The 18,809-nt window shown below is 44.7% G+C and overlaps 1 protein-coding gene and 2 long non-coding RNA genes across 4 annotated transcripts in view; 2 read left to right on the top strand and 1 right to left on the bottom strand.

The window, feature by feature from the left end:
- Window positions 1–18,809, top strand: part of LOC135920952 (uncharacterized) — a 552,461-nt gene that overhangs the window by 83,013 nt on the left and 450,639 nt on the right. The gene's annotated exons all lie outside the window — the stretch shown is intronic.
- The window catches only part of wake (wide awake), a 505,847-nt gene that overhangs the window by 436,468 nt on the left and 50,570 nt on the right, over window positions 1–18,809 (bottom strand). The gene's annotated exons all lie outside the window — the stretch shown is intronic.
- On the top strand, window positions 2,306–10,089 carry LOC135921905 (uncharacterized). The gene is made up of 3 exons (XR_010570671.2): window positions 2,306–2,567; window positions 4,065–4,201; window positions 9,303–10,089. It is a non-coding gene; the product is annotated as an uncharacterized lncRNA (long non-coding RNA).

Below are 18,809 nucleotides of genomic sequence, written 5' to 3'. Positions count from 1 at the left end.
CAGAAATACGTTTATTGAGGTTAATTACTCGCAGGGGCCTCTGATCAAGGAAATTAACAAAAATAAAGCATTAGCTGGAGAGCTTACGGCAGGCATTACTAAATCATGACCAGGGAGCTTAGTGCTAACCATTGCTTTCTACCGTTACTAACGTATGGGGCCGAAACTTGGAAGTTACCAAAGAAGCTTGGGAAGACGTTGAGGACCGTGCAACGAGCGATGGAATGAAAATTATTAGGCATGATGATAATAGACTGGAAGACAGCGATGTGGATTAGAAAGCGAACGGGGATAGCTGATATTCTGGTTGACATTAAGAGGAAGAAGCCGTGCTGGGCAGACATTTCAATGCGCAAGGGAGAGAACTGCTGGTCTACTGGAGCTGCAGAATGGGTGCTAAGGGAAGGGAAGCACAGTCGAGGACGGCAGAGAATAATGTGGACGTGATGGAATTGGGAAACTTGAAGACACGTGGAACCAGTTAGCACAAGACAGGGGTATTGGAGATCGCTGGAGAAGCTTCCGTCCTGCGATGGACGTCAAAATAAGCTGCTGCTGATGATGATGATGTGATGACATCCATGACATCCATCCTCGCGGCATGTCATTCATGTTATGTTATGCATGCGTGTCATGGACGTTCTGATAGCTCGATTTGCGTCGATTGCGGGAGCGGGGGGGGGGGGGGTTGTCTAGTAGCGGCGTAGCAAAGTGGGGCACGCCGGGCGCTTGTAACGCTCACAAACAGTAAAATTTCTGCTGCTATGGAAATGGCCCCGCTTCTTCCCGCTCCACGGTCCATTGGGACTCCCCCCCCCCCCCCTTACACGAAAAAGTTTTCTGGTTACGCCACTGTGGGGAGGGGGGTGTAAGATTGCTCTAGACCCCTCCCCCTAACTTGTCAACGGTAACGGGGGACGGGAGGGCAACTGCCGCCGGGCTGCAAACCTTAGGCAGCCCAATTACCGGCTGCATTTCCCTTTGGACGTGAATACTGCTCTAATGCCATTACACTGTAGGATTCGTGGCGGTTCGAGGGCATGCGACAATAAAAAAAAACACATACAGCCATCAGCAAGTCTTATCTTGAGCAGATCTTTGGGAGCTGGGCAAGACTCTCACACACACACACAAAAAAGCTTGGCACCCCTCTTACAGGCATTGTCAACTCTGGGTTCCACCGTTAACTGTAGATTTCCAGTAAAAAAATCACACAGCAACTCCTCTCGGATTTGTCTACGTGTGCGTAAGCATTGTGACTCTTCCTCATCTACACGCAGTCCATGTCGTTATCAATGTTTTGAGACTTGATCCGACAAGTATAAGCGACAGCGCTGCGGCGACACGAGCTGCTCTGGCCGGCGGCGCAAGCGAAGTACTGCAGGTGGCGGGGCCAGGCGCGCTGGTGACGTTCCGTTCGTTTTGAGCCGTTATCGCTCTTTAGCCCTCCGCATCCGCGACGAACCATTATCAACCGTTCTCCGGCGGCGGCTGCTTGTGGCACGGCCGCGCGAACCGTATCTTGAAAGCGAACTGCATTGTGGACAGAGTGTTCCCACTGCTGAAAACTTCACGCGCTGTGTTCTCACCGTTTACTTCGCTTTGAAAACAGACGCGCGGACACCTATCTTGAAAGTGATCTGCGAAAAGCGCATAGTGCGGCATAAGCTGAAAGCTTCGTGAGCGCAGTGTTCTCGCCGCTTCGGTCGCGTTGAAGCGAGAGCTAGCATGAAGGTGAATTCACTCGCTGCTGCGGGTTCTATGTTGAAAGATATCGTGCTGTACGGACTGACGGACGGATGGTTTTTCTTGTTGGGGAAATACAGAAGTGCTTACGTTATAAAAAAATTGCAGAAGTTCGCGAATTTCGCGATAAGAACCAACACCAACCTACTCGCCCGCTGAGCGATGCCCTCTTGATCACCCCCTCCCAACCCCGGGAAAAGGGACACTACCTTTCTATCTCAGTTGAAGAAAGGATGATGAAACGTTAACAACGACCATAACGGCATCTCCTAACGAGTTGTCTTATGGCCTCTGAGATTTGCGCGCGAAGCTGGCGCGCGCGAACTTGAGAGGCCATAATTGGCCGCCTAATAGCATAAAAAGACAAAGACAATGCCAAACGACACAGCTAAAATTCAAACAAAGAACTGATCTTAGCTATACTGTTTGGGGAAAAGAAATACAAAATTAGACAGCCGCAACACACGCCACTAAAGCCGCCACCGCCGGCGTAACGAGGAACCAACAGTTGGCAACATTCATTCGCGCGTCATTGCTTCGCTTCGTCTCCGCAACAAGAGCCGCCATCTTCTCGCGCCTAACGTTTCGTATGGTTTTGTTCTCTGCAATCCGCGCACACAGCGCATCGGTGGCTGCACGTCTGCTCGGCGTCGCAATGCGGCCTGCGTCATTTTCTGGTGCTCGCGCAATCGGTGTGAAACACGTCGCATGTGAAATGTTTGATAGAAGTGCCTCACGTCCAAGTCAAGCCGCCGTACGGGTGCATGGCTGTGCGCCCCGTTCTCGGAAGCGTCGACGGGTTTCCGGCATGCGGATTTCAGGTACGTGCAAATGCGTTTCGCCCTCCTATTGAGCTCCGGAGCAAAGCGTGAAATATTTCATGTGAAAGATGCAGTGCCCGTCATCATGGTGTGAATTTCGAGCGGCAAACGAGAACTTTGGCACTTAGAACACACCGCGGCTGCTAAGTCAGCGTGGAAATTGTTTTTCGTTACCGCAATGTGTTGCTTTCAGTCTAACCTGCGGCTTGTGGACAGCTAGCCCATCGACTTTTGCTTGTGGCTGCGATAGGTATGTAAATGGAAGCGGTAATAATTTTCGAGCGCAGAGAGTTGTTTCGCTCGATGTTGGTCGTGTTCATGGCGTTGTGAAGGCTAGAAAACTGGCTTGATCGTGCTTAGTTCTGACTCGAAGAGGCGTAACGTTGGCGCTGGATGTGTTTGTTTTCCGTGCCGCGAGTACCAGTTTAATGCTTTTTGTTGCATGAGAGTGGTTGCTGCTACATGCCCTCTGGCCAGAACACACTAAAAGCAATTTCCTCACTTATATGTATGCAATGTGACGTAACAAAATTTCCAGCGTTTTATTTGGAGCGTAAATATCCAGTATAGTTTAGTAAGAAACTCACATTCTGTCTTAGCTTAGTAGGCGTGAAACAAGTGAAACTCTCATTCCTTATTGAATTGTTCGCCCACACCGCACCACCCGCAGACGCGTCATCGGGTAATTGACAGTAGCTTCGCTACGTGAGTTGTTTTATGCGCCAATATTGCCCGGTTAAGTATCCTGTTAATTTATGCCGACGCTCGTTCATCTTGCTTTTAAGCGGGTACTATCCCCGAGTACCGGACGATGCCAAACTTGTGAGGTGTAGCAAACGCGGGAAATTCAAAGTGGCGTGGCTGCAAGTTCCTGTTTTTACGTTTCTTGCATTCAAAGCCAACAGGCACAGTATCACTGATTTATTTTCCATTTCTGCTGTACTTGATCAATCTAATGTGACAACTGCATTTGTTTTTTAATGTTCTCCATTGACTGTGTATTGAGCTTGGCTGCCGCCCTCTCTTCAGAGGATGCCGCTGTGATAGCTCTTTCGTATAGCACATGCCTCTAGGCCCTTGTGTTTCAAGGGCTCTGGCGAGGCAGCAGTGCTCCAAGTAATTTTACCATCCTATATATTTTCTATTTTGCATCATTCTTCCACGATGGATTTTAATGTTCATATTATTCGTCATTAGTCATCGCCATAATTTTATAGCACGTAGATTTTACGCACTTTACAGCGACAATTTTAGGCCAGTTTACAGCCAAGTCACATCTTCCATAATACATCAACATTACCACTTGTCATGGTGCTCTTTGGCCAAACCTGGCCCTTGCGCCATAAACTACCACACATTATCATCATCAGCTTGGCTGCCAGAAAATGCTTGAATTTCTTTCAGTATCCAAGTGACGAAATATTTCACTGACGGCAGTGTGTGAAACACGCAAGATGACAAAACTGACAGCAAAATGATTAGATATTTCTTTTATAGCGTTTGGACTCGACTTTTGGTGAGGATGTCGATCGACCTTGGGCCTGGTGACGGCACACCCGACATCGCCAAAGTTCAGCCTATCAGTTGAGTGCCCCCGAATGGACCATCAACATCGGAAAATGAAGCAGAGCCAGGTAGGGGCAATTTTTACTTTGGAACAGAACACTGACAGCTGCCTCCTTTTTTTAAGAACTAAATAACATATTTACAAACCAATCCTTTCTCTTTGTGCAGCCTACATAGAATTGTTTTTTGCTTGTTATACAGACCTTCAGAAAGCAGTTCTTCTGAACCATTTTTGCATGCACAAATAGATAAAGAGTGCACTTTCTGAAGAAATTGATGCACTGAAATGTGCGTTCGACACACAGTGAGATGCAAAATAACCAACAACTTTAAAGCGGTAAAAAAAAAAGTTTGAAACATGTTCTAACATCATAACCCGCCTTGGTATACGGATCTAAATAAAACAGCAACAGAGGTGCATGCAGAGAAGTGTTTGTAAATGTTTGCAAGATATGTACATTGTCTAAGAAATTGTTTTTATTTACTTGGAGCTTCTTGGTGCCATGGCAGTGCAGTAAAAGCTCAAAATGATGCCCCTGCTCCTAATAAAGCACCTTTAGATTTTAAAATAAAATTATGGGCTTTTACATTCCGAAACCTAAAGTTTTGAGAACCTGGCTTCTTTTATGTACACCTGAATCTAAGTGCATAAGCGTTATTGCATTTTACCCTAATTGGAGGGCAGCTGCCATGGCCTAGATTGAAGCTGGGACCAGCATGACTGAGCAGCATGGCATCATAGTAAGTGGGCTATAACACCAGGTCAAAATGAGAAATACTGCTTAGAACTACCGACTTCTTGGCTCACAAGCACTTTGCACTAAGTTAAAGGAGTATGCAGTACTGACAGCGACTGTTTATGTACCAATTTTTTTTTAGGCTGATTCCATTATTAGGGTGCGAAGCTTCAATTAGTCAAAACCAGTTTGAATTACAGAACCAGCTCAAAACACACACCATGTATAGCTGGATTTGGACATGCAAATGGAGTCAATTCATGTCGCCGAAAATGGAAGTGGCAGTCACACTATTTGATGCATTTTGCCTAATACATAGTCAATAATAAATAATCAATTCCTAAAATATTCTTTTCAAAAAGTTTTTTTCAAGCATGAAAGGAAGAGCCAAATGGTGTTCAGGTGCACAAGCGGTTAGTTGAACGGTACTTCATGCATGTGTTCACTGGCTTCTTTCAAGCTTGAAAAAAAATTTGTTGCACCTACTGAGCAGTAGAAAGCTGGATTGCGAATTTTTCAGGATGCTCTACAATTTTCGCACTGACACTTTTGCTTTGAATAAAATATTTGATCAGTTAAATAATTGTTAATAACTAATTACCTTATTACGAAAAATGCAAGAATTGGTTTCACTTCCTCAAAACGATGGCAAACGACATTACCTTGGTGCTGTCTAGCTACGTGGCACTTATACATATTTAAAGCTTGCGCATGTCATACAGACCACCTGGTAATTACAAGGCATATATAGAATTGGCTAAGTTGTGTGAGCCAGCCATGTCTAGCGAATCATGAGAAACAGCCATGTTTCTTTGACTTAAGGGCATGATAAGATTTACATGCTCGACACCTTGTATCAGTGTGCTCTAGGTCTGTGCGTAGTTTAGCTGCTACATAAACAATATTTCTCCACGTGTAAGCTAATATGCATCTTTCAAGTATATTGCCTCGTGTTTTCCAAAATAAACCATCTTCGTGCTTCCGTCATTATGTCTTCATCTGTTGCTGTGCTAATTTTGTAACATGCAACTGCACAAATTTTCATCTAGTTTTCATATTTCCTCGTTGTTTGGTGGCTTTATTTCTGAACAAGTTGTCTTCGTTAAACCCTGTTGCACACAGCAGTACACAGCATTTCTGCCTAGAGTGGGAATTGTTTTTTTTTTCATATGGACATTAATACACCTTGCCTGGGCAATGTAAGGCATCCTACATAACACGGCCCTGCAATAATGTTTTATATTGCATTCCAGCATCATGCAAAACTGTTTACTTACCAGATTAGAATATGTATAAGTGTTGGAAGTAACAGAACTGGAAGAAGCCAGCAGATAATGAGGCCAAGGAAAGCATACAGGAACATGTTTTAAGTTTTTTATATGAAGTATAGAAATGATAAATTCTAGGTAAGTGAAAGTGGATTAAAAGATATCCACCTGTGGGTGGGGAACGGACCCATAACCTTCACATTACGCATGTGATATACTAACCACTGTGGTACTACGGCCGTGTTCGAGCGTCGACAATCTGAGGGGCCATTGTGGACGGTTGAATGCTGCCTCGGTGGTACAGTGCTTAGTGCATCGCATGCCTAATGCAAAGGCTGTAGGTTCGTTCTCCTCCCATGCCTGGTTGTTGTTTTTTTACCATTTTCCTTTCCATTTATCATTCGCACATTTAAATAGAAAATTACAAGTAAGTTTCCACGTGCCTACCCTGGCATCTTCCAGCTGTGATTCAGAAAAATTTTGACCCTCAGTATCCTTTCTTCTCGTTTGGAAGAACAGGAGCTTCATTTAAAAAATAATGAATTCACCTTGTTCAGCATCTCAATGTGGTCTCAAATCTTATCACAGCATGTGTATGACTAATTGAAGTTTTTGTTAAGATGATGATATAGCATGGGACCTAATTGTGTGGTCCTTTGTGGGCCTTTGTGTACAGAATATGACTAGTCTAATAAATAGGAGGACTTTAAGAAGCACTTCTAACATGGTCTGAGCATGTGTTTAAAAAAACTAATCTAGCATGATTTCAGGCATAACTGTTGCCCCTGAAAAATATTTGGATCATCTGCATTGGCATTGTTTTTAGAGAGCACCAATACTGCTTTGATAGAAGTAGCCTCGTGGAACATGAAGCATCGCTTCTTGCTGAGTCAAGGAAACATTATCTGCATATCTGAGGTGCATGTGTCATATGCTCGAATGCTGTTTAAAGGCTGCTAATAAGAAAATTACTTGCCTTCCAGAGATTGCTTCAGTAGTCTATGCTACTCGATCATAAACAATTTACCATAGTGAATATTCATCGCAGTTGGCTTTGCAATGTTTATGCAAAATACCACAATTGCCTACTAGACATGTGACTGCACTAAAACTTGGAATTAATGACCAGTAAGATTTATGGGACAGCAAAACTTAGTTTATGACTCCTGTTTCTGCCATAGTTTCTTACAGTAATTACTAGAGGGAACTCTTGTGCTGGAGTCGTACCACAATGGGAATGATGGGAAGCACATGGATTTGTCTGATATTCGTGCTTGTGAATTCACACGTTCTTGTGGCTTCGTATATTATACGCTGTATAAATCTTATTGTCGTAAATTTAAGCGCAGTCTATACTCTTCGAAGTGCAGAAGACGCCGCCAACACGCACAATTGCTATTAATTGCAACGATTGAGCTTGTCCAGGTAGCCAAATCGAAGGGCACCAAGCGTCTCAAGGCACTAGTATGCCCGCGATAAATTCATCAGGGCGTTGCACTCGCTTGTCGTTACATGCCTCCGTCGCTTAATGGTTTCAATATCAAACTTATGCTCTAGAGTTCCTGTGTTTGAATCCTGTCGTCGGACGATTTTAATGTTTATTTATTTATTACACAGTATATTGTTGAAAATGACTAGAATACAAAGTCACAAAGCCGTTTGAAGCCAAACAGACGAAGTTTAGGCAAATCCATGTACTTCCCATAATTTCCATGCTGGTACAGCCGTTCTTGTTTGATCTCCTGTGGACACTAACGTCAGAGTTCCCTCTAGTAATTATTGTATGAAACTCTGATTTCTGCGCCTCGCTCGTGCAGAAGCGGCACCACACCTGCTGCGTAAACATGCACTACCTTTCGGCCGAGTGCAGGGAATGCTGTGAACTCGCCATGTACATAGCCTGCACTAAGTAAAACAAATCACAACGTGCAGTTGCTACCACGTTGAACTGGTGGAATGAGTAGTGAAATGCAGTACCTCCTGAACTAGTTCAGAAAGTGCAGGTTAATCAAGTGGAGATTATATAGCAACAGAAGTTGAGTGATTCTGCATTACATTCACGAAATATACTTCATGATACTTTTCCATTTATTTCCTCAGTTATTAAGAATCCCTTTTGCATTGTTGGACAAAACTACAGAATGCCAACATATTTTCCAGCATTCACTGGTAGCAAACATGTCAAAACATGTTCTAGTGTCTGGATTGCCGCTTTAGCTGTTAACCCCCAAGCTAATTCCGGAAAATGTACCAAATGTTTTACGTACTCAATTTTCGGTGTCATTCTCTTTCTAAAAATATATTACTTCATTGGTCTCTGGTCAGAAATAACACAAAAATAAGAGCTGCTCTTGAGGGCAGCTTTCCCTCAATGCCGACTGTAACTCATCTTTGACAACAAGAGCAGCATAACGTCGGGCAGAAAGAGTGCAACTAGTCATTGGCGATATTGGTACTACCTCCAGTCACTAGTACAGCTTGTGATCAATGGTTAAAGGTTGCGACTTTGTTGCTGCCCAATTTTAATTCTGCAGCTGTTACACTTGGGTGTAGCATGTGTACGTACGTGTGCATGCATTAAAATGACTTCACGCTAGAGCAAAGCAACTAGTGCAGAGAGGCATTAGTCATCTTTATATATTTGCTTTGTAAAGATGCACTAACATTATCTTTTGCAATATAGACTTGGCGCTCATTGGCCAAAGATGCCCTTGTGCTACTAAAACCTACCAATTAATTCGCTTTTTGCTGTAGCACGTGCTTATTCCTTTTTCAGGATCGGTCTGTGAGTTCTAATTTGTTTTTCTTGAACTGTGCAATTCCCACTCACAGGACTGCATGTCATCTAAGGTGTTCCTTTTTCAATCAAGAATGTTGAGGTTGTGTTTGTGAAACTCGATTTCTTGCCTCAAACGAGCTTGTACAAACTGACCAAGCGGATAATTCTACCTGCTTATATAATAAATGTGTTGCGGTTATGAACCCTCATAATGAATGACTTACAGTATAAAAATTTTATCTAATAAAACAATTTCATGAAAATTTTCATGTTTTTCGCGTTCGTGTTCACTTCTCTACTCTCGTGTCCTGTCTGCATGCCTCACCTCTTTTTTTGCATATTAAATATCGTATAAACTTAACCATGCTTTTTTACCACAATGCAGGGGGAAAAGGTTCCGGTAACACTGCATTCAGTATGGTGGCCCAGACGTGTATGCAAGCAACCTCCTTCATGTGGACCAAGAACTACTCTGCAGTGTCTCACAGACTTCCATGCGAAGCCCTCAACATTCTCGTCTCAGTGGAATGGCTGCTCATCTATCTGTGTGTCCATCACCAAGATGGCCAGTTGTAAAGCTCCTGTACCCGTTTAAGACAGCTTAATGATTTTTTTTATTTAGTTTTCATAGTTGGCCGTAGAATCTTAACATTTTTGATGTTTCTAACGTTTTTACCTGGCCCAAAGTGGTGCAATAACTTTAAACCAGTGTAATGTATTTAAGTGATGCTCACTCTAATGCCTATCTGGTTTTGTTTGTGTTTAAGAAATTTGAATGTCTGATGAGGTAACAGCATTTAAACTTGTCATCGTGGCTCTTTTCAGTGAGCTGCTAGGAAATAAGATGCAAAACTTATCACACGCCAGTTGTAGCATTTTTGTTTTCAAGACTAAAGTATACATGTTTCAAAAGATGGAAAGTGGGGAAAAAAGCCTCAAGAACATAATCATCCTAGGATTGTCATGTCCTTACAACTCTGCAATGACTAATGCCTCATACATCTTGGGAGCACATTGGTCGCAATGCCTACAGGTATACTTGATAAGAGAATAGCTCGCACTCAGATTTGCCACGCAGTTGATGGCTGATAGCTTTTGTTTGTCGTCTTCATGTTACTACTATGTATTCAATATTCATTTACATGCGCTGCGGTTTTTTGCAGTCACACACACACACACACACACACTATATATATATATATATATATATATATATATATATATATATATATATATATATATATATATACTTCGTTTCAATAAAAATTTAGTTGAGAGTTAGCGCTCATCCTGTCTGCTTCTAGTCTGTGTCCGTGTCACTTCGCGCTACAATCCAAGATCAGGTTACTGTACCAACTTGCCCAACTTTTTATCCTTGTGTTAAAGACACACTCAGACTTGTTCTTACTTATGTGACCGGTTATTTTTGTGCTTTATAATAAGATGCAGTGCTTTTCAAATGAAAACATGTGATAGTTCGTAGTGAGGTTATTTAAAAAAACTGTTCTGCTTAAAATTTAATTGAGCAAGCCTGTGCCATTATTCGGTGCTTATGTCTTTGTATTGGTATGGTATTACTCATCTTCCTTTTTACTTTTAAAATGTGCAAACATTATTATGTAACCATTTCTCTTGAATGAAATAAATATTTCTGACATTTCGTCACAAATTTTACAATGATTTTGTTCAATTAGGTAACCTTAGACTAGCTGATTGTTATTCTGGTAGCTTAACTTACAATGCCTGTAGAATATTCAATGCAAACACATGGTGAAAAATACACTAAGTTATTGGGTATAAGCAGGTCACTGTCAGTAAATGGAGCATACGTATATTTCAGAAAATAGTGCATGCTTGCATATTGAACAGCATGCACAGCTACACATGCTGTTTTGTTCGTAAATGCTGAAAGATTATTCGACGTGGAAGCACTTTGTTCTTGGGCTTTCAGTGCTACCTTTAAGTCATATATGTGAAGGTACTAGTAGAAGCATCCCGTGGAGATAAATGACAACTTTGATGAATAGAGGTATAAAATATGTGCTTAAAACGGCAAAAAACTGCTTGACAGGCAAACGTATGCTTCTGTAGTACTGCACTTGTTACCGTCGCCAATACATGCATTGCTTGCGCTCTATTGCATTCAATATGAGCTACAGCAGCGAGCTGTGGTGTCTTTCCCTCCTGGTCGAGCTGGTGTTGCGAAAATTTTTGACCAAGAAAAGGAGGTTTTTAATCATTTCTGAAATGCATGTAACTATGCTTTTGGCTGTGTGCTGTTTCCACGGAGTTATAAGTACTGGTGCACCAAGGTGCGGGAGATCCTATGTCCTTAGTGCAGCGCGCATTGTTATTGCGCTCTGCATCCTGCCGGCAGTGTACTATGACTGCAGAGGACGATTACGAAAGCATGGCGTGTGTGCCTTGCTGCAATGGCGAAACCTTAAATTGTTTTCCTGAAAGGGCCGCACGTTATGCTACCACATGACGGACCAGAAGCGCAATATGACGACGCCTCACAGATTCTGGCTCATACTGAACAAGGTAGTACCATAGCTAAGGCTAGGCAGCATTCACAACAGCTAGTCTGCCCATTAACTACGTGGCTGTAGTGAACGCTAAAATACTTGCAGGGATAACACCCTTTTGGAAGGGTGTTGTCACATGCTACACCCATATTGAAAGAGTGGTTGTCTGTGTTACACCCCATATAGAAAGGGTGTTGTTTGCTTTACACCCATAGGTGAGGTGACGTCATATTAACACCCCTTCTTTTGTGGGGTGTTAATGTGCACCCTTTGCTTGGGGTGTAGCAATACACCCAAAAAGGGTGTCACCCATGGGACAAGCCATTTACACCCTTAAGGGTGTTAAAATTTTTAGAGTGTATGGGTTTCCTTTGCAGCAGTTGCTACGATTGGGTGGATGTCTCATTTTCGCTTTAATAATTCAACAGTTGCATGAGCCCATTTGCTGGTTGAGCGCAGTCGTAAACACATCACGCCTGTTACCAGTTCTATATCCGTTCTATGGAGCGCCTTACATGCAAATAGTTTTACACACGCACGCAAAAAGTTTATGGCGGGCGGCACCATGATCGGTACTCGAATGTGGGTGCAGCGTCTACAAAAATTTGACCGCGTATAAGAAACTATAGGCACTCACACGTGCTGCTACCATCCCGTTTCGGCTGCTCGTTTGCGGGCGCCAGCCTGGGTTTGTCGACGGCGCCCGTTTTAGAAACCAAATGCCGACAAAGCTGCTTGGGAGACCTTGCAAGCAGCAGAGATTGTGCATACAGGCGACAGAAGTTCAAGTATACGGTGTTGCTACAACTGACAGACAAACAGATGGCGTTCGTGTCAAGGGCGCCAGAAGGGCGGCGGTTGTGATTTTGGTTCATGTCATATGCTGCCTCAGGTGTTCTCGTTTTCTTTTTGTGCGAATAATTTGATGTCTGTTGTCTAGATATGACAATTAATATATGTGTGTGGGTGCGAGCTTGCTCGCTCGCTCGCCTGCTCGGTTGCCTGGCGACTGTACTTCACGTGCCATTGAGCTGTGCTCGAGCGCAGCTGCTGCTTCAGCAGCCGCAGCTTAATTCGCGCTCTGCAGGAAGCTAATGTTGCTTGTCATTCCAGAGCATTCCGGGTGACGCCAGCGTCAAAATCCGGCGCCATATATAAAGCGTGTCGCTTCTCGACGCCGGCGCCTGTTCACACCGAAAAATATTTTACACCCTTGAAAATGAAAGGGTGTAAGTCGGTCTATAACTCCTAAGATTACACCCGAGAAGGGTACGCGGGTGTAAGTTACAGACAAACTTCGATCTTAATTCGCTTTCGAAGATATAAATCAATATACAATATAGCAGGCGTTAACGCACATAATTTATGATAGACTATAATGCAGTCACCGCAGTTACAGATGTAAGGTAACGTTCGGGCACGCGCGCGAGCCCCGACGTTACGTCAGGCTATACACCTTTTTCATCCGCGATGTGGCAGCACTGCGTTCATGAACCCAGAGAACTTCCGGTCAGCCATTTACGAGAGTCATGTTAGCCAAAAAAAAAGAAGTATTTTGCCGCATACTACTCTACAGGCTCATATTATTTATCTTTTCAGATAAAAGAACGTGCGCAATGCGTCGAACTCAGGTGCGGTTTTTTTTTGTTGCACTTAACAATACAATTCATTGTCAAATACTCCAACTCCCCAACAACGCTGGTGCCAGCTGGAGGGTCCCGAAAGTTTATAGCCCAATGTAGCTTCTGTTAATTCCTGACGGCTTAACCGGAAGTCTTCCGGGAACTCTGTAGGCATGAAAGCCACATGGTTGCTTGCAAACACCGATGGTTTCCCGCTGGTCTCATCTCGTGCGCCGTCGATGCGCGTCGTCTGCAACGTGGCCGGCAGCGCTCCGCATCTGGAAAGCCCTGCGAGAGGCGTCTCCATGGGCTACTAGCTAGCTGCCAAAAACGACCTTCCTGCTGGGACCTTTTTCATCCACGCTGTGGCAGCAGTGCATTCATGACCCCACAAAACTTCCGGTCATGCATTTCTGACAGTCAAGTTTGCCAATAAAACGGAAGTATTTTGCGCATAATTTACTATAGGCACATATTCTTGATATGTTCAGATATGAAGAAAGTGCGGCATGTGTAGATCTCATGTATGAGATTTTTTTGTGGCACTGAACAATAAAAGTAGTTTGTAGAACATTCCAACTTCTTAGCAAAACTTATGGCAGCTGGAGGGTTCTGTAAATTTATAGGCTATTGTAACTTGCGTTGTTCCAGAGGGCTTAACCGGAAGTCTTCTGGGAAGCCTGTTTGTAAGCGTGAAAAGGGTCTATTCAAAGAACACCGTTCGAGGATCCTAAGCGCAACGCTAAACCTTGCTATCGGTGTCTGCGCTTCGCCCTTCCGGCAAAACTGCCACTTTCTTTCTTCGCCCATCGAGCACAACTGCCCCTGTTCCTTGCCGTCTTCAACAAACGGCAAGAAACAAGTGAATCGTATGCGGAAGCATGATGACCAGGATCGTACTTCAGGTTTCGCATTTCAGCCCTATACAGGAGGGCCACCGCGAACATGAACGAACGAAGACATACCATTTGAATGCGGCAGGCCGGCACAAACCACAGCTCGCTCACTCACCTGAAAAGACAGAAAAATGAAGGTTGTAGGAAACATTAGGCAACTACAGCATGACCAACAATTATAACAACACCAGACCGTGCTACCAATTATGATGCACGCAGTGACGCTAACTGACTGCGTGGCACTTGTGGTAGTCGGCGTAGTGTTGGCTATTATCATCTTGCTCTATCTTTTGTTTCTGTTAGCAGAGGTATACTTGGGATTTTGGGATAGCCGCTTCTGAGGTGAGCTATTGTATTCCGCACTAATTTTCGTTATATAATTAAAAGAAGCAAGAGCCTCAAGTACATTCGAATCGCCTTAGGGGTAAGAAAAATTACGCACGTGCAAGTTCCAAAAATAGGTAGTCGTAATCATTAATACTTGGGTCGCATTTTTATTCACTCGCAGTTTTCAGCAGTCAACTGGCCAGAGCAACAACGACAATAATAAGAACAAAAACAGCTACAGACATTCTGAGAATTGCTTACTAATGCGTAAGCGTTATTTGGCTCGGCTGTGACTTCGTTTTTGCTTACTTCTGCTTACTTGCGTATCGTAGCTCATGCGCGTCTACCCACGGCCTTTCCGGTGACAAAGAATGCCTAGGTTTCAGTAGGCAATTGCGCTATTTTCTCGCCGAATGCGGCCTCTCCAATGCAGTCGTACCCACTGTGCCGAAACGCCTGGCAAGAGCGCGCTTGGACGGAACTATCATAGCAGAGATGATGATGATAGTGATCTAAGACGCTTGATTCTGCAATCCGTGAGAGAGCACGACGAAGCGTCAAACGAAAGGGAACACCACCTGCTGCAGTAGCGCGTGAGGCGTTTCATGAGGGGAGAGTGCATCGCCGCCAAGCCATGTCACCCTCGTTCTCGGTCTCATAAGCCTGTGCTATGTACGCTTTCCTTGTCCACACAACCTCTCCCCTGTGCTCTGACTGCACTTCAGTAGGGTCCAATAAAAACGCTTCAAGCGTCTCAGCGCGATGGCTTTCCCGCGAGATGTTCGTAACTCGAAGCAAGCTCAGCAGCATTTCATTGGACATTGGGCCAGGCCAAAATTTAAAGTGAACCCTCACCCCTGAATTTCAGTTGGGCTAGCCCCCAGCCACAGACTTCAAGTTGACCCATCCCTAAATGTAAGTTGGCCCACCCGCAAATTTCAAGTTGGCCCACCCCCAAATTTAGGTTAGCGCGCCCCTGGATTTCAACTTACCCCATCCCCAAATTTAAGTTGGTGCACCCCGAAATTTCAAGTTGGCCCACGTCCAAATTTAAGTTGGCAAACCGCCATATTTCAAGTTGCCGCCCCCGAAATAAACTTAGCCCAGCTCAAGATTTCAAGCTGGCCCACCCCAAAATTCAAGTTGACACAACCCCGAATTTAAGTTGCCCCACTACCAAATTTAGGTTGGGACATCCTCAAATTCGGAGTTTGCCCATCCCCCTAGTTTAATTTGGCCCACCCTAAAATTTCAATTGGCGCACGTTCAACATATAAGTTGGCCTCCCCTAAATTTAATTTGAACCACGTCCAAATTTCCAGTTGGCCCACTCAAAAATTTTAAGCTGGCTCACCCCTTAATTTGAGTTGGCCCACCGCACATTTCAAGTTGGCCCAACAACAAATTCAAAGTTGGCACACCTACAAATTTCTAGTTGGTGCACACTCAAATTTCAGTTGGGCCACATCCAAATTTCAAGTTGAACCAAACACCAATTTCTAACTGACCCACCCGTAAATTTCTTTTGGCCCACCCGTATTATAGGCATCCTTCATGCATTTTTAAGGAGCACTAGCTGCGTATCCCTATGAGTATTCTCTTTTTCTTGTGCTTTGAATAATTCCTTATCGCTGAAAAGCAACTAATCATGTACATTTACACTATCATAATGATTAAATGTCTCAAGTTTGCAAATTACGAATTTGTGCGTAAATACACGGCATTACGCTTTTCGCGTGACAGGGCTGGCGAGCTCGCCAAAGAAGGCTTGCGCACTAAAAAGACAACGTTGCCGAATCAATGTTAACGAGCTAAAATGTGCGTCTCATTGAACGCTCTGCGTGTGGTATCGCGATTTCGCAAACGGATTCCCCTGGAACCAACACGACAATGTTCGTCAGGGCGGCTGCGTGAGAGTTCCACTAGTATGACGCGCGACCCGCGTTTTCGCACTAGGAAAGGTCACCTCGACGTTCCAAATGTCATCGCGTGAGGAGGGAGCTATATAGTTCAGCGTTTCGCAAGCGGTTCGCAAACGTTTCCGACACAAACCCTTTATATTAATCCACTTCCACAAAGCCAAAACGTTTATCCGGCATCCCTCGCATCAATCTGATTGCACACCTCGCTGGCGCCGTTGACGCTAGAAGCGGCGATTCGCCGCTCTCGGTGCGAGAAACAAATCTGCGCAGCATGTGACCCAGTTTTTCGCCCACACGCAAACACGTCGAGGACTGTTTCTGTTTTTTTTTTCTTTTTCATCGTACCCTGCTTGGACGGCGCCATTTCATTTGTCTGCTCGACTTCAACGCGGACACCCGGGACCAAAACACTGGTTCTCAGTACGCCTCTTTTCATCATTGACCCCCAGTGCACGTATGCAGTGTCTCCCTCCCGGAGACTCAGTCGATGAAATCTCATTCATCGACTGAGATTTCGTGCAGCCCGCAGCACTAGGTTTTCTTTTCTTTTTTTTTTCGTTAAGATGGGAAAACTCAGTTTGACGCTGGGCGCCGAGTGTAAGCTAACTGATTATACTGAACACGTGTTAGGTTCCTGCAGCCGCTGTACATATACCACCGCGCGGTTAGCAGCAGTGGCTTATGTTGGTATACCAGAACAAATACAGGTTAGTTATTTTCTCGAGAACTGGCACAGAAAGTGGAACGTTTTCAGAGGCACGAAGACCGGACTGCCATTATTTTATATTACATTTCTTGATTTCGTCTACCTTGATGTACGCTTCATGCCATTTCGAACACCCCATCTGAATTAGCAAGCCCTAAAGGGCTGTCATCTCCAGCTTTCATTAAGCTCTCTCTCTCTCTCTCTCTCTCTCTCGCGCGCGCTCCTCTCAGTAGCGCTGAAAGCGAGTAGACGTGAGTAAATTGAACCTGGCTATTCGGAGTTGTATGCCACGGTCACAACGACGCAACCGTACAAGGAATGACAATACCAGGCCGTACCAAAGCTACATTACGTAGCCGCAGTATACATTGTCTGCGCCGGCTAACGTAATTCGCGCTCTAGTCATTATGGAGTTTCGCTGGTAAGCACGACGTCGCGAGTGAGATCCTTGGCCGCAGCGGCAGCATTCCGACGGGGGACTAGAACGCCCGCGCAAAGCGCACAGAGTGCATTTTGAAGAAGCCCAGATGGTCAGAGCTACACCGGAGTTTCCCGACATGACGAACCTCATAAACAGATCGTGCTTTTGGCACGTTCAAGCAATGGGCCATAATTTGTTAACGCGATTCGCCAGCAGAAGCAGAGTCCCGCGTGAGCCTGTCGCGCCGCTCGGGCAGGATATAATCACTAGGAGCTCGAGAAAACTTTACTGTCGCGTCGTTGAGAACCAGGCGTTGGAAATGTGTCCCATCGGGGAGTGTCAAGCTGAAATAGCTATAACTTATACATAAACGCTTTGAGTGAGACGTCAGTTTACCTATAACAGACGAACCAGCAGGCGAAGCGAAGGCAAACTATAGAACCGTGCGTTGCAACGATCGAATTTATTTTTTCAACCTTTTAGCCCTTGGTCATTAGCTTGGACACAGACCAACTATCATTATCGCCGGCACCGATCAGCCACTACGGGCTACTGGTGAAATTCATCGTACAAAATACGCGCACTCGTGCATCACAAGCTTGGAGAGGCGAAATCGCGATATTCACCCGTTGAATATTATCGTTCGTGGAAGTTCCTCCTTCCGAAGAACACCCGCGTGGCAACTCTTAATGCCGTTACCATGTGAAGCAAGAAGCAAACTAGCTGTACGCTATAGATAAAACAAGCCAGAATACGAGCAGTAACTGACGAGACACGATGGTAACAGCCACATTGCTTATTTTGACAAGAAGTCTGCACAGGATTGGTTCCTAGCTTCGCGGAAGACCAGGTAACAGGTAACGCTTGGGCATTGCATTCACCCATGCACATGTTTGATTGGAATGACAGATAGCACCGAGTGCAATGCCTGCGGTGTCGAGGGGACTGGAGAAACGACACTGTGCTATTTACTGTCGAACCTCTTTTTTTTTAAGTCAAGGACCTGACATTTGCATGGCTCTAATTCTGTTGGATAGAAAACCGTTCGCCTTGAACAATATCTTGGACGACGACGAAGTGTCCTGTGTGGAACGCTGCCTTTTCGTCTCTGTGAATTTGAAGCTACTTAGTGGGAGACGCCACTCCCTTAACTACGACGATGGACGAGGAGTCGCCTGGAGAGGTTCCTGGTCCTTCTACGTCAACAGCGACCGCACCGAGAAAGCGGTCTAGTCGCCCGAGTGACACCTACAGCGAGGACACTGTGATCTACTCAGGGACCAGTGATGAAACCTCGGATGACAGCGACTTCGTGTCCGTAGCGAAGCACAAAGCAAAGAGAAGACTCGTCAGGACGTCTCCTTCCACAAGTAAGGCAACTGTGATCCCGACGCGAAAGCCATCAGACCTCACCATTTTATATGTGCCTGTGGCTGCTAGCGACAATCTAAACCGGATCAACCGCCAAGC

The sequence above is a fragment of the Dermacentor albipictus genome, chromosome 8 (genome assembly GCF_038994185.2).
Source record: "Dermacentor albipictus isolate Rhodes 1998 colony chromosome 8, USDA_Dalb.pri_finalv2, whole genome shotgun sequence".
Taxonomy (NCBI): Eukaryota; Metazoa; Arthropoda; class Arachnida; order Ixodida; family Ixodidae; genus Dermacentor; species Dermacentor albipictus.
This window is presented reverse-complemented; position numbering and strand designations above follow the sequence as displayed.